The sequence below is a fragment of the Tamandua tetradactyla genome, chromosome 4 (assembly GCF_023851605.1).
Source record: "Tamandua tetradactyla isolate mTamTet1 chromosome 4, mTamTet1.pri, whole genome shotgun sequence".
NCBI classification, from domain to species: domain Eukaryota; kingdom Metazoa; phylum Chordata; class Mammalia; order Pilosa; family Myrmecophagidae; genus Tamandua; species Tamandua tetradactyla.
In genome coordinates, this window is record NC_135330.1 from 131,460,262 (window position 1) to 131,476,433 (window position 16,172).

The 16,172-nt window shown below is 33.8% G+C and overlaps 1 pseudogene; it reads right to left on the bottom strand.

Moving 5' to 3' along the window:
- Positions 1-13,920: 13,920 nt before the first annotated feature.
- On the bottom strand, positions 13,921-15,969 carry LOC143680497 (pre-mRNA-splicing factor RBM22 pseudogene; annotated as a pseudogene).
- Positions 15,970-16,172: the final 203 nt, after the last annotated feature.

The window sequence follows — 16,172 nt, forward strand, 5'->3', positions numbered from 1 at the left end:
GATCTTAAGCATATTCCAGAAATAAGCTTAAATGTGCTTAAATTTAATGCAAAGTGTGGACTCTGAAAGTTGTCAATGCCCCTGCTTTATCTATCAGTTAGGCATGTCACATGGTTATTTTGCACTTAGAGTCTCATTGAACTCCCTCCCACACATCACTGGAATCCTGTGCCATGGGACATCACACACTCTTTATGCGAGCAGGACAGCATAGAACAGCAACAGACATACAGATTAAATCTCTCTCCTCTTCTCACATGCATCCTCCTTGTTCCATTTACTTATAACCCATTAGTTCAAAGATAATATTTTCTGAATCTGTGGTCTCCAAACTTTCCATGATTCCAAGTTTCCTGGAAAACGTTTGTACCAGCAAAATATCAGTTTTTAATTGTATTATTTCTTATGTAGATATACAAAAGGTTAAAACAAAATATTTCTGAGAAAATGCATTTGGGGGGAGGTATCTTTTACTATGCAAATTAATCTGATATTTTTACATGAAAATTATTTCTGATTCAGCTTTTATAAATCTATCATTAAAATCAATGAGAGTAGAAACATTCTTTTGGTTATCTAGAACTATTTATCTTTATGGAAAACCCATATTGATTTACATTTCCTGATCAATGAAAATCTTGGTGACTTAATGGACACTGCTAGCTTTCCTGTGACCTCTCTTTTCTTCCACTCCCTCTTACTTTCTGCCCCATCACATGGTTTCAAAAAAGGGTAAGAAACCACAGGTCTATGTAAAATATTTTAAATGATAGGAGGTTTTCATATTAAAGATGTTGTAATTTTGTCACATTTTTTCTCTAAATCTATTTGTTTAAGGAAAGATTTTTTGTTTTTAAATGCCAGCAGCCATGTCTGTATTTGCAAAACATTTTATAAAACAAATATCTGATTAGTAAACTGGATAATTCTTAAGTACTTGCTGAAGTGTAAAATTATTATAGGACAAGAAGTTATGAATATGTGATGATTGTTTTCAGTCCCTTTTTGTTGCTACTGTAGTCCTCTACAAATGTATTATTTCTTCCTTTTATTGCATTAACTTGGTTCATCTGCACAAGTTTGCATTGTTCTGCATTTATCTTTTCAAGCACATTTAGACCTATTCCATCACATGATTCTCTCTATAACCAGTGAAGGAAGAAAGGAAGGATGGTTCTTGAAAGTCTCATCTCCCATCTCTCCCTTTCACAAATTTCATATATTAAGCTGAACTTCTCATTAATAATATAACAACAGCAACAACAACAACACAATTTTCTTTAAATCTAGTTTGGTATGAATTAGTGTATTTTAGCACTTGTATATAGGAAGTACTCAATACATTTTTTGGAATTTTTGAATAATTGAATCCTTTATATCAAATAGGTCACATAGAGTTCTTTGAGAAAAAAGCAAGGAAGTACCCAACACTCTGAATATTCCAATTTGTTATATAAATGTACATGTGAATATATTAGCTAAAGATAATTTAGAATGCTTCTTTCATAAATATAAGTGTGTTTAACTTAAGTACTTCAAATAAATATTTTGTTCACTCTTTTCTCAATTATGTATTTTGAGTCAGATTTTACTCTTAATTTTTTTTTAATATATGTGAGGCATTTAACAGACAAGAAATGATTTGTTTTTTATGTGTATGCCATTATATCTAAGCATAAGATCAAATATACGTTTTATTATAAGGGAACAGTAAAATAGTAAAATTAGCTATCTGTACCCACTTAACCCATAGTCTTAATGCTATTATAATTATATATGAATCCCAAGACTTCTTCATTGATGCTAATGAGCATAAGGAATGTATGTTTCCAATTCCCCTTTGTTATAGTCTTTTATTATCTTAGCATAAATACTGTAAGGCAGCAAAGTTATGCTTATTTTTATCATTTATACAAACCTTATAAACATCAATTGACTATTGCTGGGATAAAAGAAATACTGATGAAGAACCATGATCATTAAATCAAACTTTTCTCAAAGATAATTGTGTTTATTAATTATGCTAATCTTTTGTTTAATGCACTGAATATATGTGTACTTAATTATTATTGCTATTAAGCAAATGGCAAACTTTAAGATAGTATAGCATGGTAGAGTAAGAAAAAGTATTCCTATACTTTTTCACCCCTTAAGGAAGGGGAGAAGATACATAGACAGATCTACATACATAAGCATATTCTCACCCAGGACATTGCTTCATGATTATGGTTATAATGTTTGAACTTTTTTTTTTTTTTGAGGCAGTCTTGACCCCTGTATGTTTTTTCCTATATTGGCTTGAGTTAGAAAATATAAATTTACTGCTATATCATTTGAAGGTCTTTAGTCCATTTAGTTTATCTGTATACAGCCTAGTCTTTTTTCTGGAAAAGAGTTATGGTTATTAATCATTCAATGCCTTTTGCCCAATGGCCTAAAATATCAGACCTATAAATAATGATAGCATATTTAAAATTCTCAACATATTTTAAAATCTTGATTTAGGCTGCACTAACTTGCTGAACTATTTGCTGTGGGAATATATAGTGTGATATATTAATTGAACAAATGGTTAGTTTCATAGCTTTTTAAAGTTCATCGTTGATACATTATAAAAATTATATTTCCCTTTCATGTCTGAAGGGGTATTTGACTTGTAGACTTTTTTTGCCAAACCAATCTCCTTATGAGGCTTTCAGGAGAGGGGATGAGGGGAAATCATAAAATGTTAAGGATCTTCCATTGATGTTTTAAAAAGAAAAATTTTAAAATTAAAATAATTAGAATCGAAAAATATTTCCAAAAGTTAGAAGAATCTAACCAAGGTATGCAAAATGGAAAAAGAAATATTAACTTTCATACAGAAACTCAAAAAAAAAATTAGCATGGGAAAACATGCATTTGATAGAAATGGGTAGGAAATAAAGCAGCATGCTTTTTAGTTGTACCTTCTGGGTATAGTAAGGCCACTTGAGTCTAACAACAGGGACCTTAGAAAAGAGAAAATCAAGGCATCTAATTTCAGGAACAAAGATGGAAGAGAATATAGGTTTCATTTGAGTTTTCCACTCTACAATTTTTAATGTTCCAATAAGGGGAAAGAAAAAGAGCTGTATATTTGGTTGGGACATCTTTTTAAAAGTGTGTTTGAAGATTGGTCTGTTTTAAAGTATGAGTAGAGGAGATTTAGACACTAAAAATATATCAGATTGGTCTTATTGATACAATTTTATAGAAAATAATTTTATATTTTGTAATCATTCAATTGTATTGAATGTCTCTGGATAAGTAGTCAGATGTGCCACTGCATATCATCTTTTGCGAATGGAAATAGAATTAAAAACCACATTCAGGGAGCCACGAGGCTTTATTAAAATCGATGGATGTCACATTCAATGTTTAAATGTTTATTAAGGAAGGCATTTTGAGTTTTCATCATAAATCTGTTACAGTCTATAAAGCTTTCACATGGAGTAGCTGAACTGAGTAAAATGAGTAATTTAAGCATTTTAATGCTTAAAATGAGTAAAAATGTATTTAAAGAGGGCAATTAAATGGTTCTTATCTATATTAAAACACATTATTATTTAAATTATCTCATTTTTAATGAACATGTGGCATCTTATAAAGAATACAGCATATTTCACATAAGGAAAATCAAAACACTATATACCAGCAAAATCAGAACCTGAAGTCTTTACAGCTTCTTTATAAGCAGACTGTTACTACTTTCAAAAAGGAGGAAAAAAGGTGAGAGTGACCTAATTGCAATACCAGATATAATTTAATAATAAAAGTGAGAGCTATTCAAAGAATATTAATAATACAGTGTCAATAAATTGTCAAATAAATATTTGACATACTAATTTCAATTTGTTACAAATGCTATTTAAAGAGCTGAGCTTGCACCCTCAGAGGGAAAAAAACAATGTTTAAGAAGAATATTACCCAGGCTAGGGTTGGCACTCTTCTCTGATAGCTGGTTGAGTGGGCACCCTAATTGGTACAGTGTCAGACTTTTTTATATTAATTATCAATATCAATTCAGAATCTTACTGCTTAATCAATTTCTTTTACAGAACAAAGTACGTAATCAAAAATGCGCATGCCCTTGATTTGTTCTCACAGAAGCATTCATACCAATCACTCCTGCTAAATTCTAACTGCAGATTTTCTATAATAATTCACATTTAAAATTAAAAACCAAACAGCACACAATATGCTGTTAATTGAGGGGCAGAGGTTTAAATAATTAACTATATTGAATTGAATTTGAAAATAACTACACTATTGTTTTCTACCTCCAAGCTTTCACATGTTTTGAAACCTTTGCTGGAATACTCCATTCTACTGTTTGCAAACCTGGTTCTTTCTTATCTTTGAGATGCGACTATATTTCCACCATCAGATCCTGGCCATTCAACTTAAAATAGTCCCATCCCTATTTGTTTACCATGAAGTGCACCATGGCTGTTTTGTAAGCCCTGTGTCCTGCCTTGAGTGCCTAGTGTAGGATGGATGAACAAATTGTAAAATAAAACAAATTGGAACTTAGAAAATAGGAGACTTTTCTTGAAAAGGATGTTTCAATAGTGGGATAGGGAATATTACGATAGGCTGAACCCTCTGCCATAAGATTTTCCAGCAACTTTAAGGTCAATCAGAAAAGGATTTTCTTTTATAGGGTGGGATAAACAAGACTAGAATGTATGGAACAGAGGAGAGGGGTGAATAGGTATCCTGATCAGAAAGTTGAGCAGAAATATATTTCCTTGAGATCAGCCAATTTTAGGGAAGAGCCATTAAGGAGGGATTTTCCACAGTCTGATGGGTGCAAGCTCAGGTGGAAGTGGGTCAAATTTCGGGGTCTGAGGGAGGAAGAGAAGTTTAACTAAAATTTGGTGGTCAAGCTCATGGGCATTTTGTCCAGATTGTCAGTGGGTTCAAAGTAGTTCAGTAAGTTATGAGGCAGAGGACGGGATTTTGGAGGGTCTGTGCATGCCCTGGCATAGGTAACAAGGGAGGTGAGAGAGGTATGGTTCTTTGCAGTAACCTGTTACCCAGAACCTGAAGGTAGGGATATTTCTTGATCTTCACTGTTTCTGGGAACATAGTGCTCAGGAAAAGCTTAGCATTGTCAAAATGACTCAATGAATGCATTTGTTATAGTATATTTAATGTGAAATATATGAATGTACATATAAATCTACACTTATGCCTATATATTTATATATCAGGTTTCACACTGACACTGCTATTTATGTGCATTGTCTATATAAATCTGATCTAATTAGTTTTCCTAATATTTCTTACTATGAGAGACTGGCCCATGTATTGTTGAATGTTTATTTACCCCTGAACCCAACCCATTGTTTGCTAGTATCACCCTTAAGGTGTAATGGCGATTAAAAATGCCTCCATGTATTTCCACATGTCCCTTAGCAGTGCAGTTCTGATTCTACTGGAGAATCATTGGGGTACAGATATCATGATTATGTCATAGATTCCAAAAACTAATGCTACATTTAGTCATGTTTTGTGGTGTTAAATTGCATTTGTTAAATACTTGAAAAACCAGAAAATGCATGATTATTGCCTATGATCCAGCCCATCACACAAAAAAGTGATTTATGTCAAATAATCATGGGTCAGAAATTTGAATTACCTCACCAGCTCTTGGCATTTCCCTGGCAAAGAGATTACATGGATGTTTGGAAGTTTTTGTAAATAGATTTATTGTTCATCAATAAAAGACAAATAAATAAACAGTGATCTTGCTTCCAACGGACATTTTCAAAACTAAATGTAATACATGACCATACTGCTATATCCATCTCTCTACGAACTGAACTATAGTGATGGAAAGTAGACAAATGTAGGATGTCATTTGGAAAGAGATCTCAAAGGAATTTTTAATGGGTTGGATTCGGGTAAAAAGGAAAAGAGAAGAAAAAGGACTTTTTACACCCTAGCAACTAAATTGACCATTTACTAAGATGGAGACAAAAACTTGAAGCAGTAGCAGAATCTTCACTTCTTTCTAGATTTAAGTGTATTAGTTTCTACATTTATACAAAACATATAGCATTCTCTTTCCAGAAAGGTCAATAATAAAGATAGCTGATGTTAAAAAGCAAACAAACAAAACAACAACAACGCCTTTTATCCCATAATAACCACTATTAACATACTTGTCCTACTTTGGAGTAGTGCGTTTTAATTATCTCTGGCATCCATCCATTGTTTCTTATTCTTGGTAATAGAATCCCTCCGTTTTAACTGTGCATAGCTAAAGAAGAGTTTCCTAAACTTCCTTACATCAATGTGTGAAACTTCTGAGTCTTCTCTACAAATAGGAAGTGTAACACCCTGGACTGCATTTTTCCCCAATTTTACTGTTGAAGATGGCAAGAGCTACGACCTTGGCCTCTGAGAGGAAAGCAAATGTCGAGAAAATCAAAATCTATCTTTCAGTTGGTTTCATTGATAAACTTATAGAATAGGACAGTCTTAAAATCCAGGTTCTCTGTCTTCTAGATTATTATGAAAAATAAAAACAATTTTTTTCGATTTTACCAAAGCACATTTTACAAGACCACATTAGCCTACCCAGACTAGTAAACACATGAGTTCTAGAGAAACTTGCTTATCATAAATTATTTCCCAAAAAAAGACAATTGGATGGTGTGCATGTGTGTGCATTTGTGTGCAAGGTGGAGTGTGTTATGAAACAGCATTGCCTAGCTGACTGAAGAATGGAGTGGAAAATAATTGTATCTACCTTTCCAAATAATGTGCATCGGTAGTATTGTCTACATGGCCAATTTGGAAGGATTATGAATAATGTTCATACTCTGTAAGAAAAGATTTCTAAAATGACTGCTGCTTACAATAGCATTGGAAAGGAGAAAAGTATTATGTATGCAACACATTTTCAAGCTTGAAACATTCAAATAAATGTCATAGCAAATCAAAGCAGGAAATAAATGAGAACCTAAAAATTCTAAATTAAGTATTTCTCCTCGTGCCACAGAACCTGCATAAAATGTTTTAGGATTCTGTTGCATATAACTTGAGATATATTATCTTTTCTAATGGCATCAGTAATTCTAGAATAACTTTATCCTCCAAGCTGGATATCCTGTAAGTTTTAATCCTATATACATAATGCTGAAAATGGGCACTTTACTTGCTTTTGTGCAGCAGCCAAATAGGAAGTATGTTTGAATAAGCAAGTTAAAAAATGTACTCAGAAAAAAGAATGTACTCAGACTTTTTCCTTTCAAAAGAAAATGAATGTAGCAGATGCAATATGTCCTCCTTCTTCCTTTCCAAAAAAAAATAAGCAACTGTCAATAAAACTGCCTTCTCATAATAAAAAAGTTTGATCAAGGTCATATTTTTCAACTCTACATCCGGGCTGTATTATTAAATTTGGTAAGAGACCTATGTCTTATAAACACCCATAAAAATATTTTATTATTTCAAATAAGATAAATTTACTTGAATGAATGAAAGTTGAGAAATGGAGCTTAAGCATGTCTTTGCATTGTACTTTTCACTTAAAAATCTTTTTTTTTTTATGGGCAGCCTCTGGGAATGCATTGTATTTCAATTAAACTTTCAACATGTTAAATGTGTCTTGCTGTGGGAAAGGAGATTGGCTGAACACCAAAGATTTGTGTCCCCCTTCCTTATAGTACAGTTGTTCCCAGAAAGTGTCCATCCAGAGAGTCTATTTTCTAAACCTCTCTTGGAAACATAGGTAAGAATATGGTTAAGTTAGTAAGTGGGAAGACAAAAATGAAACAAACCATAAGAATGATCTACAAATTATAGAACACTGTTTGAAATTATAATTATAATCCATCACAAAATCTTTTGCTTAGCTGATTTTTGATTTATTGTATAAATCTTATTAAGATGCAAGGAAGAATGATAAGAAGGAGGGAAGGATAGGAGAAAGGAAGGAAAGAAAGCAAGCAAAAGTTGGAAATAGCACTTCTATAAGTTTTCCTTTCCTTTATCATTAGAAATTGTAATAATCAGACTAGATTGTTTCAGGTAAAATTTTTTGTCAGTTTGATACAGCAGTTCTGCCTTGATTGTTTCAGCTGTGACTTGGGAATAGCAAAACTTTTAGAACAAAATGATTGGAATTGAGATTTTAATACTTTGTTGGAATTTTTTATCCCCCCCCCTCCACCTTGCCCCCAAACAAACAAAATTTCTCTTTGAGGTCTCCTTCCAATTTGTAAAAAAGTTCTTACATTTATCCATATCCTTATGGTCAGCTGGATGAAGAAAGGTCAAGTCCTTTGTCAATGTCCTGAAGAATCAATTTGCACCACTGAGGTGAGGACATAGCAGATCCCAGAGAAGAATATGTGGGCTTAGTGATCATGTAGGTTATCATTCAAAGTACAAACTTTTGGAAGAAAATGATTAAACAAATAGAAGAAAATATCCCTGACCTAGACCTACAGATTGAGTCCATAGAAATCCAGGTTGGAATGACAAGAAAAAAATTCACCTTGAAATATCTTGCTAACGTTAATTAAGAAAGATTCACAGAATCTTTTAGGCAGAAAAAAAAAAAACATGTTATCTACAAAGGCAAAAATGAAAGAAAAAAAATGCTTGATGTACTTTTTCTTAAAGGCACTAAAAGCAAAAAAAAGCAAGTAAGCTACATGTACAGATTGCCAAGCAGTAAGTTCTCTAAAATTTCTGAAATAAACTACCTTTTTGGAAAACAATCCTGAAACTATGAAAAACTTGGTATGGATTTCTCAGATAATAGGAGAACTGCCTTTTCATCGACATCTCATTTTATGACCTGGCTTTATATTGCCAGTAAAATCTAACTTTGTTTTACCTTGTTCTCGCCAAAATTTTGGGTTTTTTTTCCCCTCTCACTTTTTAACCAATATATAGATAATAACCTCAAATCTATTTTCTATATAAAGAGAAAAAGGAAGTGAGTAGCCCTATAGAGGTTCCCATTCTCATCTTCATTTCTCAAGCAGTTTAATTCAGTGTGAAGAGATATTAGTTATAGATCTTATTATTAACACCACAGAATTTTCATATTACAGTTTCCTCACTTTGCAATCAATAAAGCAATTAAAATTTGCATTTTCAAATTATCTTAGTTCTTGACCTTTTAAATACAAGCAACAGTATTTACATGCTTTTTCTATTCTGTTTTTAGAATATTTCCTCAATTTCATCCAAGGTCATAGAATACAGAATAACCATGCAGGGCTGAAATAAATCATCTAATTGCAACCTTATACTATTTAGAGAATCACATACTCCAGTAAAAAGCTAAGGACTGACAGTTTTAAGACAAAGGTATTTTAAAATATTTGTCTCATGCATGAACATGTTTCTCACCACTTATTCTGCAATCTGCTGAGTGCTATTTTTCTTACTTTCATTTTTGACAGTTTCTGTATACGCTCAATGAAACTCAAGAAGGCTGAGATTGAAAAAAATATCTGTTATCGTATTAGCTAACAATTTTTGCAAGCAGGAAAAAAAAGACAGACTTGTGCTTTAAATGTCAACCAGTAATAAAACATGCTTGTTATGCATACATAGGACTCAAAAAACAGAGAACATATCTTGTGACAATTCAAAAATAAAGACACTGATAAACAACAACAAAATTTTTTTAGATAAATAATAATGTTTAAACTGTTGCCATGTTACCCATGTGCTATATAAGATTTTGGAACATCTGACTATTTATACCATTACTTGTATTTGTTATAACTTATTGCTGGTAAAGCACTTGTGATGGCATCCATATATCTAGATAACTCTAATTTAAAGTAGAAGAGAAACAATAGAATTATTAGGGGAAAGGAAACAATTTTTGAAATAGCAATCTATTTTCTAGGTGAAAAATATAAACTTCAACCATATATTTGACATGAGTATATATCAAAATCTTTCCTCCAATATGAACTGAAGCCTGAGTTTTTACTTGCCTGCCTGATTATAGTGCTGGGAACACCCAATAAAATTTTAACACTATACTTGTTATAGACCCTTTTGTCTCTTAAGTATTGATGTTGAAATATTGGTCAAGATTATAGCTTGTAGGTATAGCACAAATAGTTATTTCTTTTGAATAATCTGTAATTTGCTTAAGTTATTTAATATATATCAATGAAATTGTAAGTAGCATTGATTCTTGGTCACTGTTGTAATTGGCATATTAAAGATAGTTTAAAAGATGGCAGAAAATCTTTTTATGTGAGCTCAAGGAGAATGAACTTTGCCACATAAAGGTTATTCAAATCAAGACAATTTATATCACAGAGCATTGTACCTACCTTGGTCAATTCACAAACACCAATTCTCTGCCATCCATTGTATTACAGTAATTCACAAATGAAATTTCCCCTAATAATAGCTGCAGTAGGGACAGACTATGCTGAATGTGTTGGATTGAAACTATCATATGCCCTCAAAACGCCATATTTTAATCCTGGTCCACTCATGTGGAACCAGACCTATCGTTTAGGTTGGGAAATTTTGATTGGATTATTTCTGTGGAGATGTGACACACCCAGTTGTCACATCTTTTGGTTAGATTACTTCCATGGAGATGTGACAAGTCCAGTCGTGGATGTAGCCTTTTGAGTAAATGGAGATGTGACTCCACCCATTCAAGGTGGGTCTTGATTAGTTTACTAGAGTCCTTTATAAGGGGAAATATTTTGAAGAAACCTCAGATACAGAATTTGGGGAGCAGTAGCTTCAGAGCTGACAGAGATGAGGATGTTGGAGATACTTGGAGTGCTGACAGAGAGAGCAGCTGCCGAGACATGGACAAAGACCAAGAGATGTCACCATGTGCCTTCTCATGAATGCTAAGCAAGCCACAACCCAGAGCTGTGTCCTAGAGGAGCTAAGTAAAGGCCCACAGATGCTTAGAGAGTGAAACCATGGGCATCAGAAGCTGGAAGGAGCAGAACCAGGAGTAAAGATCAGCACAAACCAGTCATCCCATGTGACAGGCATTATCCTTCCTTGAGCCAAAGTGTCTTTTCCTGGATGCCTTAGTTTGGACATTTTTCTGGCCTTAGAACTGTAAAATTACAACATAATAAATTCCCTTTTTGAAAGCTATTCCATTTCTGGCATATTGCCTTCTAGCAGCTTTAGCAAACCAAACACTCAACACATTAAAAAAGGCATTGAATCTAGAAGAATCTTCATTGCCAATGTAATGAAATGATTTCAATATCATGTACTTTTAAAAGAGATAGTTGAATAAGGAATTCAACTATTCATTTAAAAATATTCAGTGATCACTACTGGAATATTGTATTAGATATAGACAGCAAGCTGATTTGGAAAAAAATGTGTTTTTATATTAACTAATAATTTATACCACAAAAAATAAAAAAGAAGGAGGCAGTAATAAAACTTCAATTATTAGGAATAGATATGGTTCAAGAAACCATGAAAAAAACATCATAATAGATACAAACAAAGTTGCTGAAGTAAATACTCTTTATAGTTGAGAACTTTTAAGAATAGAAACATTGTTATAGCTAGAAAGTCAGAGACATCCTGAGTGGACAGTGTGGCTTTTGACATCTTGCCATCATTTTACAGCTTCTTTTTTTTTCCTGTTTTATCCAAGCCTTGATCAACTAAATTCCAAATCAACATATGTAGATTTCCCAGCATTGTTTGTTCAAAGCACAAATAACACCATGGAACAGTACAGGTTAGCCCCAAAAGAACATATATGTGAGTGTGTGTGTGCGCGCTCACACATATGAGTGCATGTGTATATAAATAAATAAATGAGCGAATAAATAAATAAATATATAAATTAGGAAACTTTCCTTAATGTTAAATTTTATCATGCCAATTTTAGGGACATAGGAATTCAAATGAGAATTTAGTGTGCCATGAAAAATCAACAAAAGGATTTGTGGATGAGAGAAGATTTTGGTCCATATATAAGATGTATGATATAGATGGGTGAAAGATTTACTAGTACACATTTCTGGCAGTCATTCAGTGAAACTTCCATGGTAAAGAGAAGTATTGAATATGAAGTGAATTCATTCATTTATCTATTCATTCAGTTAATAAATATTTACTGAACATGTAGGCACTATTGGGAATAAAACTACAAATTCAATCTGATCATTGTTTTTAAGAAGAATACCACATCTTTCAAATACTAGACATTTACTGAATGCAGGCTAATTTTCTTCTACATTCACTCTAGTCTTTACTCAGTTGCCAAGAGTCACTTCCTTTGGGAAGCCTCAACTGATTTCCCTGGAAAATGGGTCTGTTGTCCTCTTGAGTGTCAAGGAGAAGTTCTCTGGCTACAATCCTGGAATAACAATGACCTATTTCCTAATTAAAGGCCCTTCCCATTGGATAGAGCAAACACTTAACAAGCATGCCATTAGTGTTCAGATTAGCATCTCATTGTTAGATAAATAGAGGAGTAGTTTCCCAAATTTAATATGCATATGTCTCCTGGGGATCTTGTAAAGTGCAGATTTTGGATTCTGTCATTCTGGAATATGGCCTGCAAGTCTGCATTTCTAATGTGAAGCTGATGTTGCTGGTCTATGGGTCACATTTTGAGTTGCAAGGTAGTAAATTTTATAAAGTTATTAATCATTTAATGACTTACAAAGGTGAAAGACAAAGAGTATTTATATTTAATGGATAAATAAAGGGAAAATCTAACAGGTGGCTGAGATACTAGCAGCTCTGATGATTCCAAAATACCCATTGATAAAGGCCAAGAGGAACTAGTGAATAGTAAAACAAAGTTAAGATTGTCAGCTTGCTGCAGCAAAGAAGGGTGCATACTAGAGGAACCATTTAGAGGATGTATGCAATTTGTGCTGCTTGGAAAAAGATGCAGCACTTATTAATACCACAGTTAGAAGAGAATAAACATGGCAAATGCTTCCTGTGTTTTGGTGGTTGTTTTATTGTTTGTTTATTCTTTTATTTTACCGCCACTTGGAAATGCTTCCCAAGGAATGTGTGAACTCCCTTCTGAACCCAAATACTAACCCATAAAAGTGTCTGATAAGGCAAAGAAGAGATTTGAGGTACAGAGCTTGAGCTCAGATTAAGGGAAATTGGGAGGACACACACTGCAGATTCAACAACATGCTATTGATGCTAAATGACAAATTTTGGTGTGTTGATATTGATGAATGAGAAAACTTTCCAAAAGCTGCTTTTGTTCTTTCAAATATCTCTAGTTTTGCACTGAAATTTAGATCTATTATTCAGTAATTTCAATAATTATCTTTTTGGCATCTAACAATTCATCACAATGTTCTACATGTTTCCTCCTAATTCATTCATTATTAGTCAGATTTTGCTTAATTTAGTCACTAACAATTCATTGAAATAAATTAAATTATATTCTCATTAAAATGAAATGAGATATTCCATCATGAGATTTATAAAGGGACATTTTCTAATTTGATTAGGTTTTATTTATCATCTTTTATTATATCATTTTCCTAACACTATTGTTGCTACTAAAAATTATGTATCTGTTTTTTCATATTATAACATCTTATTATATATAGTTTTAAAAATGCACTTACCACTGCATTAAAAGCTTTATTTTTATTAAATGTTTTCCATCAGACATAAGTTGTAAAAACTCAAATAGGTGCTTCACTCAACAGTAAACATAATTTCAACTTATTTTAAAAAATATTTCACTAAAAAACTATCCTAGCTTAATTTGGTCATATTTCCTGTTATTAGATTCATATCCTAACACATGTCACATATTCTGAAAACTGCAATTGAGAATAAAATGTATCTCTTACTAAAGAGTTTAAAGAGTTGTAATCACTTTGAAAGTTAAGAAATCCATTGATACACGTGTTTCTTCTATAGAGCCCAAGTTTGGTGATAATGTGTTAGGAGCCGCTGTTTCCCAGCTTGTGCTCCCATCATCTGAGGGTCCTGAGAAGGATAGTGGATTGGTCGGAGCCTTCATGAAAGGAGGGTGTGGTCCCATTGGGTGGGACATATTTGGTCCAAAACCTGGGGGTGGGAGTGGAGCAATGGTCACTGCTGCTGGAGGACCATTTGGGGGTAGGTTGAAGTAATTGGCAGAAGCTTCTGCTGCTTCAGGAGGAGGAAGAAGAGCTCTGGACAGCCCTAGAATGGGCTCCACCTTGATTCCAGAGACTGTAACTCCATTCTTCTCTTTTTCTTTTCCTCTGGCTGCTTGAGATCTTTCCCATTTCACATTGAGCCTGAGGCTGTTGGCAATTGCCAATATTAAATTTCTTAAAAAGGTAATGTAAACTTATTAAAAGATTTTTCAGCAGCCGCTTCTGCAGCTTGCCTTGTGGCAAACTGGATGAAAACAGACTGCTGCCCTGCACAACAGTTATTGTCTGAATCTCTCTAAACTGGTAGAAATGATTTCTTAGATCTGTCTCAGTAACGGTATCTTTTAGACCACCAACATGTAGTGTGGTGATGGTCTTGCCCTCTGGTGGGTCCAGGAGAGGCATTGTTGAAGCCCACTTTAGAAGCTTTTCTGCCACAGAATCATTAATTCTATAATATCCAGCTTCGATATTCTGATCAGCAAGGGGGTCATCTGGATTAGTAGGCTTCCCATGTCTGTATGGACACTCCTCTCCTCTCTTACATTCTCCTTTCACTGAGAAATAGCAAATGTGAGGTTGATTCCACTTATGGTTAGGGTATGGTCCTGGCCAGTTTGAGTAGCATGTGGATGGGGCTTTCGCCAGCATACCAACTGCTGGCTGTGTTCCATCAGAGTTAGAAATCTCTCTCTCCATATTCTGTGTGTAGTACTCTTTGTTGACATTGGACTTTGGCATATCATCCTTAAAAGACAATCCTGTATCACAAACCCGATTGGCAACCCATATTCTAAGTCCAAGAGGCAGGTCTAGCAGAAATTCTTCAATTCGCTGCAGGCTTGGCAGACTTCGGTTTTCTTGAAATGCATGTGAATCCCGGGCACCAGTGAAACACTGTGAATGGCCCGGCACAGATGTTGTGTTCCTTCTCATACTTTTCTTTGGTCATTTGGATATACGGGTTTTCTCCAAGACACGTCTGGTACAGTATGGGGAAGTCCACATCCTCCCAGTTCTTCCTGTTACAGGTTTTGGGTCCCAGAGAGGTCGCCACCTTGAGATCGTTCAGAGGCAGCAGTGGCTTTCTAGTCAGGAGAAAGGACCATGCTTTGTCTTTTTTGAAGTATAATTTATGTTGTGATAGCTGATGGTGATCTTTGAGTATATACTCTTTTATGCTTTTAATTGATTAAAATGGATTTAACTTCTGAGAATAGCTAAATGAAAGTATTTCATTCAGAAATGAAATACTTGCTAAGTAAGGAAATATTTAATAGTTCAATTTATTTTTTCTGCATTTAAAGATTTATTTAATATATTTGGCATTCATATAACTTATCATAGACTGTATTATTAGAAAAATTCATATTTTCTTACTGCTTTACAGTTGCAATATTCATTTTTCCATTTGGAGCATGTAAATTTGCACACTGCTATTCTGACTGCGTTTAATTGATCTTAACTAACTTACAAGCCCTCATACCATGTCTTGCAGAGAAAAAGTCGATGACCTTTAATATCAGTCCATCACCACTGATGTAGATTTAGTCTGTTTTTTAATAAGAAGTGAGTCAATTCTGGATTCAAATTCCATCAGTCAAAAGTTAAGTTTTCTGTTGAAGAGGTTCTTCCTCCTACACTTCCTTATATCCCTAAGTGGTTTATTCTTGACAAATGGTTACTTGATGCAATGTTATTGAGAAGCTGACTCCACTAACTTCTGATCTAGACAGTATCTGTGCTGCTTGATCTCAGGAGTTTGTGGGTTCTTTCCTCACTGCAGTTGTTGATGTAATTGACTTGGATAAGTCCCCATTATCGTGTGCTGGTACACTGCTGATTGCGTCTATACCAAGGATTCTAGCCTTTTTCTCTTAGTCCCTCTTCATTTTGAGGTAGCCATATTTTAAGCTCTATAATAAGTCCTTAGTAAAACAATAGAATGAACACACACACAGAAAACAAACAAAAAATTTAGTAACCGTACCCTTTGATACATAAACATAAGAAGGGATGGAT